The sequence below is a fragment of the Hypomesus nipponensis genome, chromosome 11, assembly GCF_054491055.1.
Source record: "Hypomesus nipponensis isolate SF chromosome 11, ASM5449105v1, whole genome shotgun sequence".
Lineage (NCBI taxonomy): Eukaryota > Metazoa > Chordata > Actinopteri > Osmeriformes > Osmeridae > Hypomesus > Hypomesus nipponensis.
The window spans coordinates 921,352-935,000 of NC_140371.1; the positions used below are offsets into that span (position 1 = coordinate 921,352).

Consider the following 13,649-nt stretch of genomic DNA (forward strand, 5'->3'; position numbering starts at 1 on the left):
GTTATGCACCGCTGTGCCTTAGTGATTCATATTAATATATACTCACACACACACACACACACACACACACACACACACACACACACACGAACGCACACACGAACGCACACACACAGTGCGTGTGTGGGTACGAGCCACACCATATGCTAACATTAGCATTACTTTTCAGGAGAGGAGGAGGAAACGTGGGTCTTTATCGATCTTTGCCAGCAATCCCGCGCGCGTGCATGTGCGCACAAACAAGCATACACACAGACACACACAGTCTAATGGGTGCACAATAAGGGAAGGAGCAGCCAGGACGGTAAAAATTCCCCACAATCCTGTTAGGAAGATTAGCTGCGCGGTCTGCAGAGCCAGAATACTGCTGTAGAGGAGATAGAGCAACATAAAGGTGTAAAGATGGGGGAGTAAAGATGGAGGAGAAGAGATGGAGGGGAAGAGATGGAGGAGAAGAGATGGAGGGGAAGAGATGGAGGAGTAGAGATGGAGGGATAGAGATGGAGGGATAGAGATGGAGGGGAAGAGATGGAGGAGTAGAGATGGAGGGGAAGAGATGGAGGGGAAAAGATGGAGGAGTAGATATGGAGGGATAGAGATGGAGGAGAAGAGATGGAGTAGAGATGGAGGGGAAGAGATGGAGGAGTAGAGATGGAGGGGTAGAGATAGAGGGGTAGAGATGGAGGGGAAGAGATGGAGGGGAAGAGATGGAGGGATAGAGATGGAGGAGAAGAGATGGAGGGGAAGAGATGGAGGAGAAGAGATGGAGGGATAGAGATGGAGGGGTAGAGATAGAGGGGTGGGGATGGAGTAGAGATGGAAGGCAAGAGATGGAGGAGTAGAGATGGAGGAGTAGAGATGGAGGGGAAGAGATGGGGGGAAGAGATGGAGGGGGAAGAGATGGAGGGATAAAGATGGAGGAGAAGAGATAGAGGAGTAGAGATGGAGGGCAAGAGATGGAGTAGAGATGGAGGGAAGAGATGGAGGAGTAGAGATGGAGGGGAAGAGATGGAGGAGTAGATATGGAGGGGAAAAGATGGAGGAGTAGATATGGAGGGGAAGAGATGGAGGAGAAGAGATGGAGGAGAAGAGATGGAGAAGAAGAGATAGAGGGGTAGAGATGGAGGGGAAGAGATGGAGGGGAAGAGATGGAGGGGAAGAGATGGAGGGGAAGAGATGGAGGGGAAGAGATGGAGGGGAAGAGATGGAGGGGTAGAGATGGAGGGGAAGAGATGGAGGGGAAGAGATGGAGGGGAAGAGATGGAGGAGAAGAGATGGAGGGGAAGAGATGGAGGGGATAGAGTGTGTCACCCTGCAATTCCTTCAGACTTCAGACCTGTGTGCGTCTCCCAGAGGGCTGGGCACCCTTTAACCCGCCTTCACCAGCTCTTATATTCAGACAATATCTTCAGTAGACTTCATCTCCCATCCTTGCTGTCTGACAATGCATTAATCACAGGTGGCAGGTATGGTACCTAGAATGAGTGAGAGAGTGTGTGCGCATGTGTCTGTTTGTGTGAGTGTGTGTAAGATTGTGTATGTGTGTACGTGTGTGAGCCTGTTTGTGTACGTGTGTGAGTGTGTGTATGTGTACGTGTGTGTGTTTGTGTCCAGCTCTGCCCCAGTGTTGAGAGAGCATGCTCTCCAGGGTGGTTTAACTCAGCTTTATCTGCTACCTCACCCCCTCCCTTCCCACCCCTCCCGCCCCTCCCGCCACTCCCCTCATGGGAGTTGAGCTCATTGAGTCATGTGACCCTGGTCCGTGAGAAACACTTGCTCCGCTGGGTCGGTCGGTCTGTTTGTCTGTCTCTCTGTCTCTCTCTCTCTCTCCGCTGTCTGTCTGTCTGTGTGTGTGTGTCTGTCTGTCTCAGTCTGTCTCTCTCTGTCTGTGTTTGTGTCTGTCAATTCAATTCAACTTTAGTAGCATGACAGTCACTACAACCATATTGCCAAAGCTAGAGGCACAACAACAGATAACTATACATCAACAATACCAGTGAAAAACAACATAAGGAACGACAGCCAGTATTGTTTGGAGTATGTGGCAACAACAAAACGCTCAAATGAACAAAAGTGCCAACAAATATGCCACAGTTAGCACAACTACACAGTAATAACACCAGTCATAATAGAGTTAAGGACAGAAAATAATAATTTGTAAGACACAGTGACAACACAATCCAGATAGGGGGGCTGTGTGTCCCTCCCCCAAGAGTACTTTCATCTTTTCATCATCAGACAGTGTGGTGAACAATGGTATAAGGGTTTCAAATGTATTAAGTAATGCTGCCTGGTATTTCTGTCATGTTGGCAGCGTAGTAGAAAGTGCATCTCTGTCTCTACCTCACCTGTTGTACAGTGACCACATACTCTGGATTCTTTTGGTAACCAGGTTTTTTTGTGTCTGCCTTTTTCAATGGCTAGACTGTGGTCACTGATCCTGTACTTGGTCAGGATCTGTCTCTGTTTTATATCTTTGACAGTATAAAGATATTTAGTCAATTCATAATCCCTGTTTAGGGCCCAATAGCAACTTTGTTTGTTTTGTTTTTGTTTTGGTTGTTCCAATGTTCCAGATAGGCCTTTTTGGTTTGTTGAACAATTTGGTTTCTCTGATTGGTGATTGTGAAGCAGTGCTGATCTGAGATGGGGCAGTGTTAGGTGTTGGTTGGCTGAAAGGACTCTTTTGGGGGTTCAGTTCTTGGGTTTGCAGTGCTTCAAATTGTAGTGTATTTTGGGGACTTGATTTGAGATGCATCCAGAATTTTAGTGTTTTTTTCTGATGTTTATAATTAATGGATATCAGCCTAATTCTGCTCTGTATGCATTGGTGGGTGTTTTCCTTTGTATGTTCAATATGATTCTACAGAATTCAGCATGCAGGGCCTCTATTGGGTGCTTGTCCCATCTAGTGTAGTCATGCTGACTGAGTGGACCCCATACCTCACTTCCATGTAGCTATTGGTGCTATTATGCTATCAAATATTTTAGTCCATATCCTGATTGGTATGTCTATTTTATGGAATTTTCTTCGAATTGCAAAAAAGGCTCAAGAGGCCTTCTCCTTTAGCGCATTCACTGCCAGTCCAAAGTTTCCAGAGGCACTGATTTGGATCCCCAGGTAGTCATAGGACAGGGTGTGCTCTAGTGTGGTGTTTCCTAAAGTGAATATATGTTTGTTTTCCTGAGATCTGGGCTTTTTCTGGAAGATCATTATTTAGACTTTTTACAGTGTACTGTCAGGGCCCAGTTCTGACAGTATTGCTTTAGCAGATCCAGATGCTGCTGTAAACCCTGTTCTGTGGGTGACAACAGCACTAGGTCATCTGCATAGAGCAGGAATTTGACTTCCCTGTTATTTAGGTTGAGGCCAGGGGCTGCAGATTGTTCCAACAATACCACAAGTTCATCAATGAAGACATTTAAGAGCATTGGATATTGTTGCATCCCTAGCGAACCCCTTGCCCTTGAGTGAATACGTTTGTTCATTTATTGTCAATTTGGGAATTGATAATGCTGCAGAAAACCTTCCCCGTGTTGCTACTCACACAGATGCCTCGGTAGTTATTTGGGTCCAATTTGTCTCCACTGAAATATTGGGGAAATAAACCCCTGACTCCAGATCGCAGGGAAGCAGCCCGCTTCAAGGACCAGGTGGAACATATTAAGCAGGGCCTGCTGCAGCTCTGCTGTTTATAAGCATCTCTGTTCTGATACTGCCAGGACGGCTGGCTTTTCCTGGTATTATTTTTTTATGTTGTCTTCTAGTTCTTTTATTGTAATTTGGTGATCAAGTGGGTCCTGATTGTTCTTGATGGTTGTTTCAAGTATTCGTAATTTATCTTGTATCTGTTTTTGCTTTAGAGTTCGTTTGTATTCTCTCAGTGTTTCGGCATATTTCTGACGCCGGTCTGTGTTTTGTGGTTGATGGTGTTTTTGATTAGATATATATTTATTTTCTGCAATTTTACAGTCTTCATCAAACCATTCATCACTTTTGGGTTTCTGTTTTGTCTTATAAATGTTTTTATTAAGATCTGCTTTATTGGCTGATTTGTGAAAAATAGTAAGACTTTCTGTTACAGGCCAATTTATTCAAGATTGATTTGTTTGGAATTTGTGAATTAATGAATTATGCTGGTAATTTTAGGAGAAGTTAAGATATTTTTCAAAATGTCATCACTGTCGGGAGCCCATTTGTATGATGTTTGTAGTTCGAACATTTTGCAAGGCTCAGGTTGTTTTTTTAAGTTGTTGTCCATTTGTTTTCAGATAGACATCTACCTGACAGTGGTATGTTAGTGGTGTCTGAGGTCTGACAGTGAATGCATTGAGTCATTGCTGAGCTGAAATCCTTATTACTGGTTCCCCATGTCAGTTCGAACCAGCAGCAATTTCCTCAGCACCTTTGCCCAATCAGCTAACATCTTCTCAGGATCATTGAGAGCTGCAGGAAGTGTAGAGACACCTGGCTGTGAGCTGCACTACCCAGCCCCAGCCCTAGCCCCAGCCCCAGCCCAATCATCCCATCCCTACCACAACAGCCCCAGCCCCAGCCCCAGCCCCAGCCCTAGCCCTAGCCCCAGCCCTAGCTTCAGCCCTAGCCCCAGCCCTGGCTCCAGCCCCAGCCCAATCATCCCATCCCTACCACAACAGCCACAGCCCCAGCCCCAGCCCCAGCCCCAGCCCCAGCCCAATCATCCCATCCCTACCACAACAGCCCCAGCCCCAGCCCCAGCCCCAGCCCAATCATCCCATCCCTACCACAACAGCCACAGCCCCAGCCCCAGCCCCAGCCCAATCATCCCATCCCTACCACAACAGCCACAGCCCCAGCCCCAGCCCCAGCCCCAGCCCCAGCCCAATCATCCCATCCCTACCAGAACAGCCCCAGCCCCAGCCCTAGCCCTAGCCCTAGCCCTAGCCCTAGCCCTAGCCCTAGCCCTAGCCCTAGCCCTAGCCCTAGCCCCAGCCCTAGCTTCAGCCCTAGCCCCAGCCCTGGCTCCAGCCCCAGCCCAATCATCCCATCCCTACCACAACAGCCCCAGCCCCAGCCCCAGCCCCAGCCCAATCATCCCATCCCTACCACAACAGTCACAGCCCCAGCACCAACCCCAGCCCTACCACAACTACTCCAGCCCTACCACAACTACTCCAGCCCTACCACAACCACCCCAGCCCTACCACAACCACCCCAGCCCTTCCACAACCACTCCAGCCCTACCACAACCACAACCAGGAAGAGGAACCAGATGACTGTGTTTTCTCCTGCACTCCCAGGGGTCAGAGGAGAGACACTCAGTCTGTAATCCCACCTAATCTGACCTAGTGGAGCTGCAAGAGAGACGGCTAATCTGGGGGAGGAGAGGCAGAATGAGTTGCTGACATAGGCAGGATGGAGGGGTGAGGGATGGAGGGATGAGGTAGGGAGGGAAAGAGCTAAACTAGTTTGATCGGACCAGTGGGGTATAAGCTTCTAAACTCAAAAGACCTTGCACACATTGATGGAGAAACACTCATGGAGGTCATTCAGAGAGGAGGAGGGAGAGAGGAGGAAGGAGGGAGGGACCAGTTAGGGCCTAGCCTCCTAGTCTCCTAGCCTCCTAGTCTTCTACCCTCCTAACCTCCTAGTCTCCTAGCCTCCTAGTGGTTAGCAGAAAGTACTTACTGTGTCCAGCCCTGAGTGCGGAGGGGGAGTGCAGGATGGCGACAGGCACAGCGTGATGCCGCTTGCTGCCGAGGTGGATGTGGCCCTCGGGGCCCTCCAAGCCCCCAGCACACCCACTCAGGGCCAGGCCCAGCACACACATCCAGAGGGCCAGGGGAGCCCGGGGCAGCGGCCGAGCCCAGGGGAGCAGCTCTCCTCTGGGCCTCCAGGGAGACAGAAGTGTCCTCCAGCCTCCAGACATGGTGCCCAGGCTGACCGATGAGGAGGGGAGATGGCTGGGCATCAGAGAGGCAGGTGGCCCATGGCTTCACCCCGACCCAGGACCAAGCAGAGGCACACTGGCCTACACGGAGGGAGGTAGTGAGGGAGGGAGGGGAGGCTCCCTGACGTGGTGCGGAGGGCTACCACAGGAGGAACGATGGAGGAGGTGGAGGAGTGTGATCAATCATCCCGCGGAAAGAAGGAGGTGGAGGAAGAAGACTGGAGAAATGAGGACACACTCGCTGCGCAGAAATCCTAGTCTGCTCCGATTCTCCTTCCACACTTTCCTCTCTCTCTCTGTTCCTCTCTCTGTTCCTCCCTCTGTTCCTCTCTCTCTCTCCTTGAGCAGTGCAGAGCTCAACAAATCCAACTGATTTTTCCCAGGAAAAAGAGAATACTCCAACAGATTTTTTTTCCAGGAATTAGACTTCCTCTTCTCAAGCAGCTACAGCACTCGTAGCTTCTGCTGGCTCGTCGCAGCGTGGCTGGCTCGAGCGAAGCTCCGCTAGAGAAGCTGCTCCGCTAGAGAAGCTGCTCAGTGAGAGAAGCAGTTCAACATTACGGTCCTTCCCGCGCTCTCCGGGATACGAGACTCCCCACACACATGCTCCGCGCTCTGCCAGACTCCCAGTACACACACACACTCACACACACACGCCCGCGCGCTCCTCGCCTTCCAAAGGACAGACGCACAGTAACCCCAGCTGCTGGGGCAGCGGCGAGGACGCACACACGCGCTCTGACACAGGTAGCCTCGGCAGAGCTGCTCCGAGGGATGTGCGCTAGAGGATGAGGAGAGAGGGAGAGGGAGCCTGAACAGAAAGGAGCGGAGCTATGCAAATGAGCAACCTGCGCATGACCAATCAGAGAGGCTGGAGAGTGATGCAGAGGAAGAAGCTGAAGAGGCTCAGATACGGAAGGCTTCATCAGCCCTCCTTCTCTCTCCTTTACTCTCTCACTCTTTCCTCCTCTCTCTCCTCCTCCAGGTTCCCCTCCTTCTCTCTCCTTTACTCTCTCACTCTTTCCTCCTCCCACTCCTCCAAGTTTCCCTCCTTCTCTCTCCTTTACTCTCTCACTCTTTCCTCCTTCCTCCTCCTTTTCCTTCCTCTCCCTCCTCTTTTCAGAACCGCTGCTTTTGTGGTATCTGGTAAGAGAGATGGATGGAGGGAGGAGGAGAGGAGGAGGATGGAGGGGATATGAAGGGATGGAAAAAATTGATAGAGATGGTTGGACGAATGGATGGTTGGCTTGAGAGAGGATGAAGGGATGAGGAAATGAGATAGAATGAAGGGATGAGGGGATATACAGATTTAGGGTTGAAGTGCAGTGGTGCAGTCTGGTTCCACAGACCCAGAGTTTCCAAATAAACTTCCATCTCTCTCTCACTCAGTGCCCTCTTTTACCCTCTCTCCCCCTCTTTCTCTCTCCCCCTCTCTCTCTGCCCCTCTCTCTCTGCCCCTCTCTCTCTGCCCCTCTCTCTCTGCCTCTCCCCCTCCCCCCCCCCCCCCCTCTCTCTCTCTCTCTCTCTCTCTCTCTCTCTCTGTGCTGATTTTAGTCAGTGTGGTGTGTTGGACAGAGCAGGACACTACATAATGCATATATAAATATATATATATATATGCATTATTATTCTAATATAGTAGGTAGGTATATATATATATATATATATAAAAAGAAGCAGCATTACTATATTAATATTATTATAGAAGATGTATTACTGAATCAGCATTATTTTCTGAGAGAGACCGTCTCTGGGGAAATGACATCACTGTTGTAGAGCACCTTGTGCAGGTGTACAGACAGTACTGCCACCTAGGGGCCATAGCAGCACACTGCAGCTATAGACAGCCCTGCCATCTAGGGGCCATAGCAGCACACTGCAGCAGGCAGGGATGACAGCTGCAGATCCCTTCACAGATATCTTCAGTTCATTGAGCAGAGGATTTTATCCAAAGTGACATACAATTGAAGTATAGCAGAATATCAAGGATCAAAAGTGCAGAGTTGAGTTCTATAGTATTTCAAGGAATGGTCTGTAGTTTAACCACCTCTAAGCTACCAGGCACAAGTACAGTGCAACAAAAACAACCTCATATCTTAAGTGCATCATCAAATATGTGTTTATGGGGGTAGTCTCATATGAGACAGCACTGTGATCACAAACACTGCCTTTAAATCAGACGAGGCAGCACTGTGATCACAAACACTGCCTCTAAATCAGACAAGGCAGCACTGTGATCACAAACACTGCCTCTAAATCAGACAAGGCAGCACTGTGATCACAAACACTGCCTCTAGTTTAGAGAGCTACCACACCACACAGTCAAGACACCACACACGGGACATTAGGAACTTACTTAATCAAAATATTGCAGATCTAAAGCAAGAGACAGGGAAGGAGAGGGGGAGAGAGGGAGGGATTAAGTCAGACATCTCAGCTGTCTGCCATGGTTCCTGACTGGTCGTTACCATGGAGATTTGCGTAGCAACCAATTACTTGCTAGCTTCAAGTTTCAATAGAAAACGGACTACACGGCTCAGCTAAAATGGCTATAATTTACAGTAAAGTAACAACACAAGTGATCCTCATGGCTGTGTATATCTATCAATATCACTCATTTGGAAGATCATGTCAGAGGGCAATACGGATCCGTATCAGACCGGCGAGAAGGGCAATACGTGGCTGGCATAACTACCCATTAGCCAATCAGAACGCTCATACCGTCGTTGCCATATAATAATGAATATTAATTCTTACACCAGTAGACCACCAGTACATTTTTCCTCTTGCGCACCCCCTAGAGGCAGCTTGCGCACAAATCCCTGCTCTAATGGTGCGTTCACACTACAGCGCTGTTTACCGCTCTGCACCGCTGGCCTTCCCACAGTGCACCACGCTCGAGGCGTGTTAGACAAGTTAATACAGAGTTGTAGTTCTCTAAGGTCACTGTTGTAGTTTTTGTAAAACGGTGTCATGGACAAGTGTGCAGACTTGGGTTCATGTACTTACAATATCGATCATTATTGATGTAAATATAGGTGCTCCTGTCTCAATCAAAATACAGCTTTTACACTGCATGATGCAAGGAATCAGATACGCTGACTAGATGTTGCATGATCTTGTCAACTAGGCTATACAGCACTTCAAAAAAAATTCCACTAACATTTGCAACTGTAGGTTACGGCCACTACACATTTACTGTATGGCTAGCGAGTGACTGCCAACCAGCATTTCAACGTTGAATGTCAATCGTGTGCCAGGTGAACTAGACTAGCTTGACCAGGGGTGGTTTTAGGCACGGGCGGACCAGGCAGCCGCCGGGGCGGCATTTTGTCATGTCACGTGGGGGCGCACAAGCATTTAAAAAAAAAAATCTGTGCGGTTTTCTCTCATCCATCATTTCACTTTGTGGGGAATTGGCATACTGGCGCCCCCTTCAGGCTGCTGCAGGCACCCCTGCTGGCGCCCCCTTCAGGCTGCTGCAGGCACCCCTGCTGGCGCCCCCTTCAGGCTGCTGCAGGCACCCCTGCTTGCTGAGACTGCCGTGCAGCATTTTCCGGGGCGGGGCGCCCAATGTGCTAGAACCGGCACTGGGCTAGACTACTGTAGTATGCAGCTAGCACAGAAGAAAGTTAGAGCTACGAGTGACGAAACTGGATTTAACACACCAGGGACACCAATAACCTTGGCAACCCTGCGCCAGGTATATATTTTTTGTTAACATCTCTTTAATCGCACAGAGGCGTATAAAACAAGACTGGATGTGTAGACACAAATACGATAAGTTTCTCCTACATCTTGAAACCTAGAAAATGTTTACCATGACCAACGGTTGCTACGTTACAAGAAACCAATCCGATTGGCCAACGTGAGCGTTTTCTCGCTCCTCATTTACATACAGTTGAGAAAATCCAACTTTCAACTCTCCGCTTGCCTTTCCACAATGCCCTACACGAGCGTCGACGCCCCGCTCGCAAGTGCTGTAGGGTGAAGTGGAGGGCCATATTAACTGCATCGTCCACCGACCTGTTGGCTCTGTAGGCAAACTGCAGTGGGTCCAGGAAGGGGACTGTGATGGATTTGAGGTGTGCCAGCACCAGGCGCTCAAAAGACTTAATTACCACAGAGGTCAGGGCGACGGGTCTGTATTCATTATATCCAGTTGGCCTGGGCTTTTTGGGCACAGGGATGATGGTGGAGGACTTGAAACAGGCTGGCACATGGCATGTCTCCAGGGAGGTGTTGAAGATGTAGGTAAACACAGGAGACAGCTGGTCAGCGCAGTTCTTGAGGGTGGCTGGAGAGACAGAGTCCGGCCCAGCTGCTTTGCGGGGGTTCTGTCTCTTGAACAGTTTGTTTACTTCTCTCTCCTGAATGGAGAGAGTCATCACTGTAGAAGGTGGGAGGGGGGAGGCCACATGGATGGGAAGGGGTAGTTCAGGACTGTCCAATTGTCTTTCAAATCTGCAGTAGAATTCATTCAGGTCGTTGGCTAGGCAGGAGTCGTTAGTGGAATGTTGGGCTCTGGGCTTGTAGTTGGTGATCTGCCTGAGCCCTCTCCAGACAGAAGCAGAGTCGTTAGCAGAGAATTGATGCTTCAGTCTCTCTGAGTACAGTCGTTTAGCCTCTCTCACCACCTTGCTAAAGCTGTTCTTCGACTCCTTGAAATCTGTCTCTATCCCCACTCCTAAATGCTTGCTGCTTCTCTGACCTCAACCTTCTCAGCTCTCCTGAGAACCAGGGCTTGTCGTTGTTGAAGCTCACCCTGGTGCGTGTTGGTATACAGCAGTCCTCACAGAAGCTGATGTATGATGTCACAGCCTCCGTGAGCTCATCCAGACTATTGGTAGCAGTCACGAACATGTCCCAGTCAGTCCAGTCCAAGCACGCCCGCAGATCCTCCATAGCCTCACTGGTCCACTCTTTCGATGTCCTCACAGCAGGCTTACAGAGCTTAAGCTTCTGCCTGTATGCAGGAATCAGGTGGACCATGGCGTGGTCTGAGTGACCCAGTGCTGCTCGGGGAACCGCATGGTATGCTTTACTGACTGTAGTGTAGCAGTGATCCAGAGTGTTGGTGTCTCTGGTTGGGCATTTGATGAATTGTCTGTATTTAGGGAGTTTGTGGCTGAGATTACCTTTGTTAAAGTCGCAGAGTACAATAACAAGGGAATCCGGGTTTGCTCGCTCCACACTCAGAATCTGGTCGGCGAGCATGCGTTGGGCCTCTTTGACCTGTGGACCCGGCACCATGTAAACTTCGACCAGAATGACATGCACTCATCATTTGTTCTTTAGCACAGTTTTACTGATGTCATGCCAATACATCTTGAATTAACACATTAAAAGAAGTAATTTGAATTAGCAATTCATTAATTTAGAAGAGAGAGAGAAGGGAGAGAGATAGAGATAGGGGAGGGGAGATAGAGATAGAGAATGAGAGAGAGAAAAAGAAAGAGAAGGGAGGGGAGACAGAGAAAGGGGGAGGGCAGACGATTTACAGGGCGCCTGGAAGTTTGTTTCAATGCGGCCGAAACTCTGTTCATTGTAAAAGGCAGAACCTACTTTTTGACAGATTCTTCAGCATGTTTGCTGCATCAGACAAATCAAATACAATCTAAACACACTGGAACGCAGAGTCTGAATGGTTTCAAGACTGGTGATTATTTACGCACAAAGCGCCAACAAAAATGCCTTTTACGCTAGGCTATATATGAAACGAAAATGCACAATATAATTATTTTTGTCATTTGGTAGGTGATTTGGCAAAAAATCAAGTAGGCTATACCTATGCTATAAATATATGTAATCTTATTTATACTATGCTCTAAATATAGCATACTTACTCTTATTTTGATTTTGAGGAATTACAGAAAACAATTATTGTAGGCACTAGCCTATGAGTCTCTGTGACATCTGCTGAGATAATAGAGGAGCAATCCTTGAAAGACAAAGAAATCGCCACCCGCAAGTAGTAGTTTAACAAAAATAAGAACAAAACAGTTTGAAATGAGCTTTTCCTAATGTGATTTTATAACTGAATGATGAATTATTTAGAAAAGGGAGAAGAGAAGAGGAGGAGGGGAGGAGGGAAGAGGAGGAGAGGATGGGAGGGAGGAGAGGATGGGAAGGAATGGGAGAGGAGGAGAGGATGGGAGGGGATGGGAGAGGAGGAGAGGAGGAGGGGAGGGGAGGAGGAGGGGAGAGAGGGAGGAAGAGGAGGATGGGAGGGAGGGGAGAGGAGAGGAGGGGTCAGCAACAGTCACTTCCTCTTCACTCCTCTGACAGCCCATCACACTGCAGCCCCTGCTCCAGTAAAAACTGAGTGTTACATGTGTGTGTGTGTGTGTGTGTGTGTGTGTGTTGTTGTGTTGTGTGTTGATAATGTGTCAGTGAAAGGGATAGAGGTGAGGGTTCAGGAGCACACAGTGGCTGGCTCCCTATCTCCCCACACAGCCCTGGGAAGGAGGGAGGGAGGAAGGAAGGAAGGGATGAAGGGATAAAGGGATCAGGCTAGGCTGGGGGATCCTGCATCTGTCTGGAATCCCCCCTCTTCAGAGAAGGAGACATTCTAAACAGGTCAAGGACAGACACCCCCAGAGACGTTTCCTAGTAAAGTGACAACTCTGCCATCTCTCCCTCTCTCCTTCCCTCTCTCCTTCCCTCCTTCCTTTTATCCTCCCTTTCTGAGCCAGACTTGCGAGTGTTGAAGTGTGTGTGTGTGTCTGTGTGTGTGTGCAATCATACAACTGTGTGTGTGTGTGTGTGTGTCTGTGTGCAATCATACAACTGTGTGTGTGTGTGTGTGTGTGTGTGTGTGCAATCATACAACTGTGTGTGTGTGTGTGTGTGTGCAATCATACAACTGTGTGTGTGTGTGTGTGTCTGTGTGCAATCATACAACTGTGTGCGTGTGTGTGTGTGTCTGTGTGCAATCATACAACTGTGTGCGTGTGTGTGTGTGTGTGTGTCTGTGTGCAATCATACAACTGTGTGTGTGTGTGTGTGTGTCTGTGTGTAATCATACAACTGTGTGTGTGCATGTGTGTGTGCAATCATACAACTGTGTGTGTGTGTGCGCATATCCACCCACTGGTACACAGACCTCCTTAGAGTGTTTTCAAGCTCAGGGCCAATCAGCAGTGAGAGAGTAATTGGGTCAGGACAAGGGTGGACACACAGGAAGAACCACACAGGAAGTTCCCATAATGAGGGTTGTGTGTGTGTGTGTTGTGTGAGAGTATGTGTGTATGTTCTCTGTAGACAAAATGGCAGCTTCAGAGCTTGGCCAAGCATTCAGATCTCACTGAACACCAAATCCTCAATAACCATTCATTAGTTTCACTGAGCTGCATTTAAAAGACACAAGTTCCCTCCCTCCCTCCCTCCCTCCCTCCCTCCCTCCCTCCCTCCCTCCCTCCCTCCCTCCCTCCCTCCCTCCCTCCCTCCCTCCCTCCCTCCCTCCCTCCCTCCCTCCCTCCCTCCCTCCCTCCCTCCCTCCCTCCCTCCCTCCCTCCCTCCCTCCCAGCGCTGCCCCCTGAGGCAGGTCCCATACTGGGACACACAGCAGGACTGTCTACCTCTCAGCAGGTCTGCCCACAACAACAAGCTGCTTCCACCTCCTGCCATGCACAATATCACAATAGGAGCCCTGGTAACGCAAGAGCTTCACAATAAAAGTCCTAGCAACATAACAGCTTCACAAATGAAAGTCATGGA

At 49.1% G+C, this 13,649-nt stretch overlaps 1 protein-coding gene and 1 pseudogene across 1 annotated transcript in view; both read right to left on the reverse strand.

The window, feature by feature from the left end:
* The window catches only part of LOC146267632 (neurexin-1a-like), a 195,087-nt gene that overhangs the window by 70,930 nt on the left and 110,508 nt on the right, over positions 1-13,649 (reverse strand). The gene's annotated exons all lie outside the window — the stretch shown is intronic.
* LOC146267633 (uncharacterized) lies at positions 8,183-10,922 on the reverse strand (annotated as a pseudogene).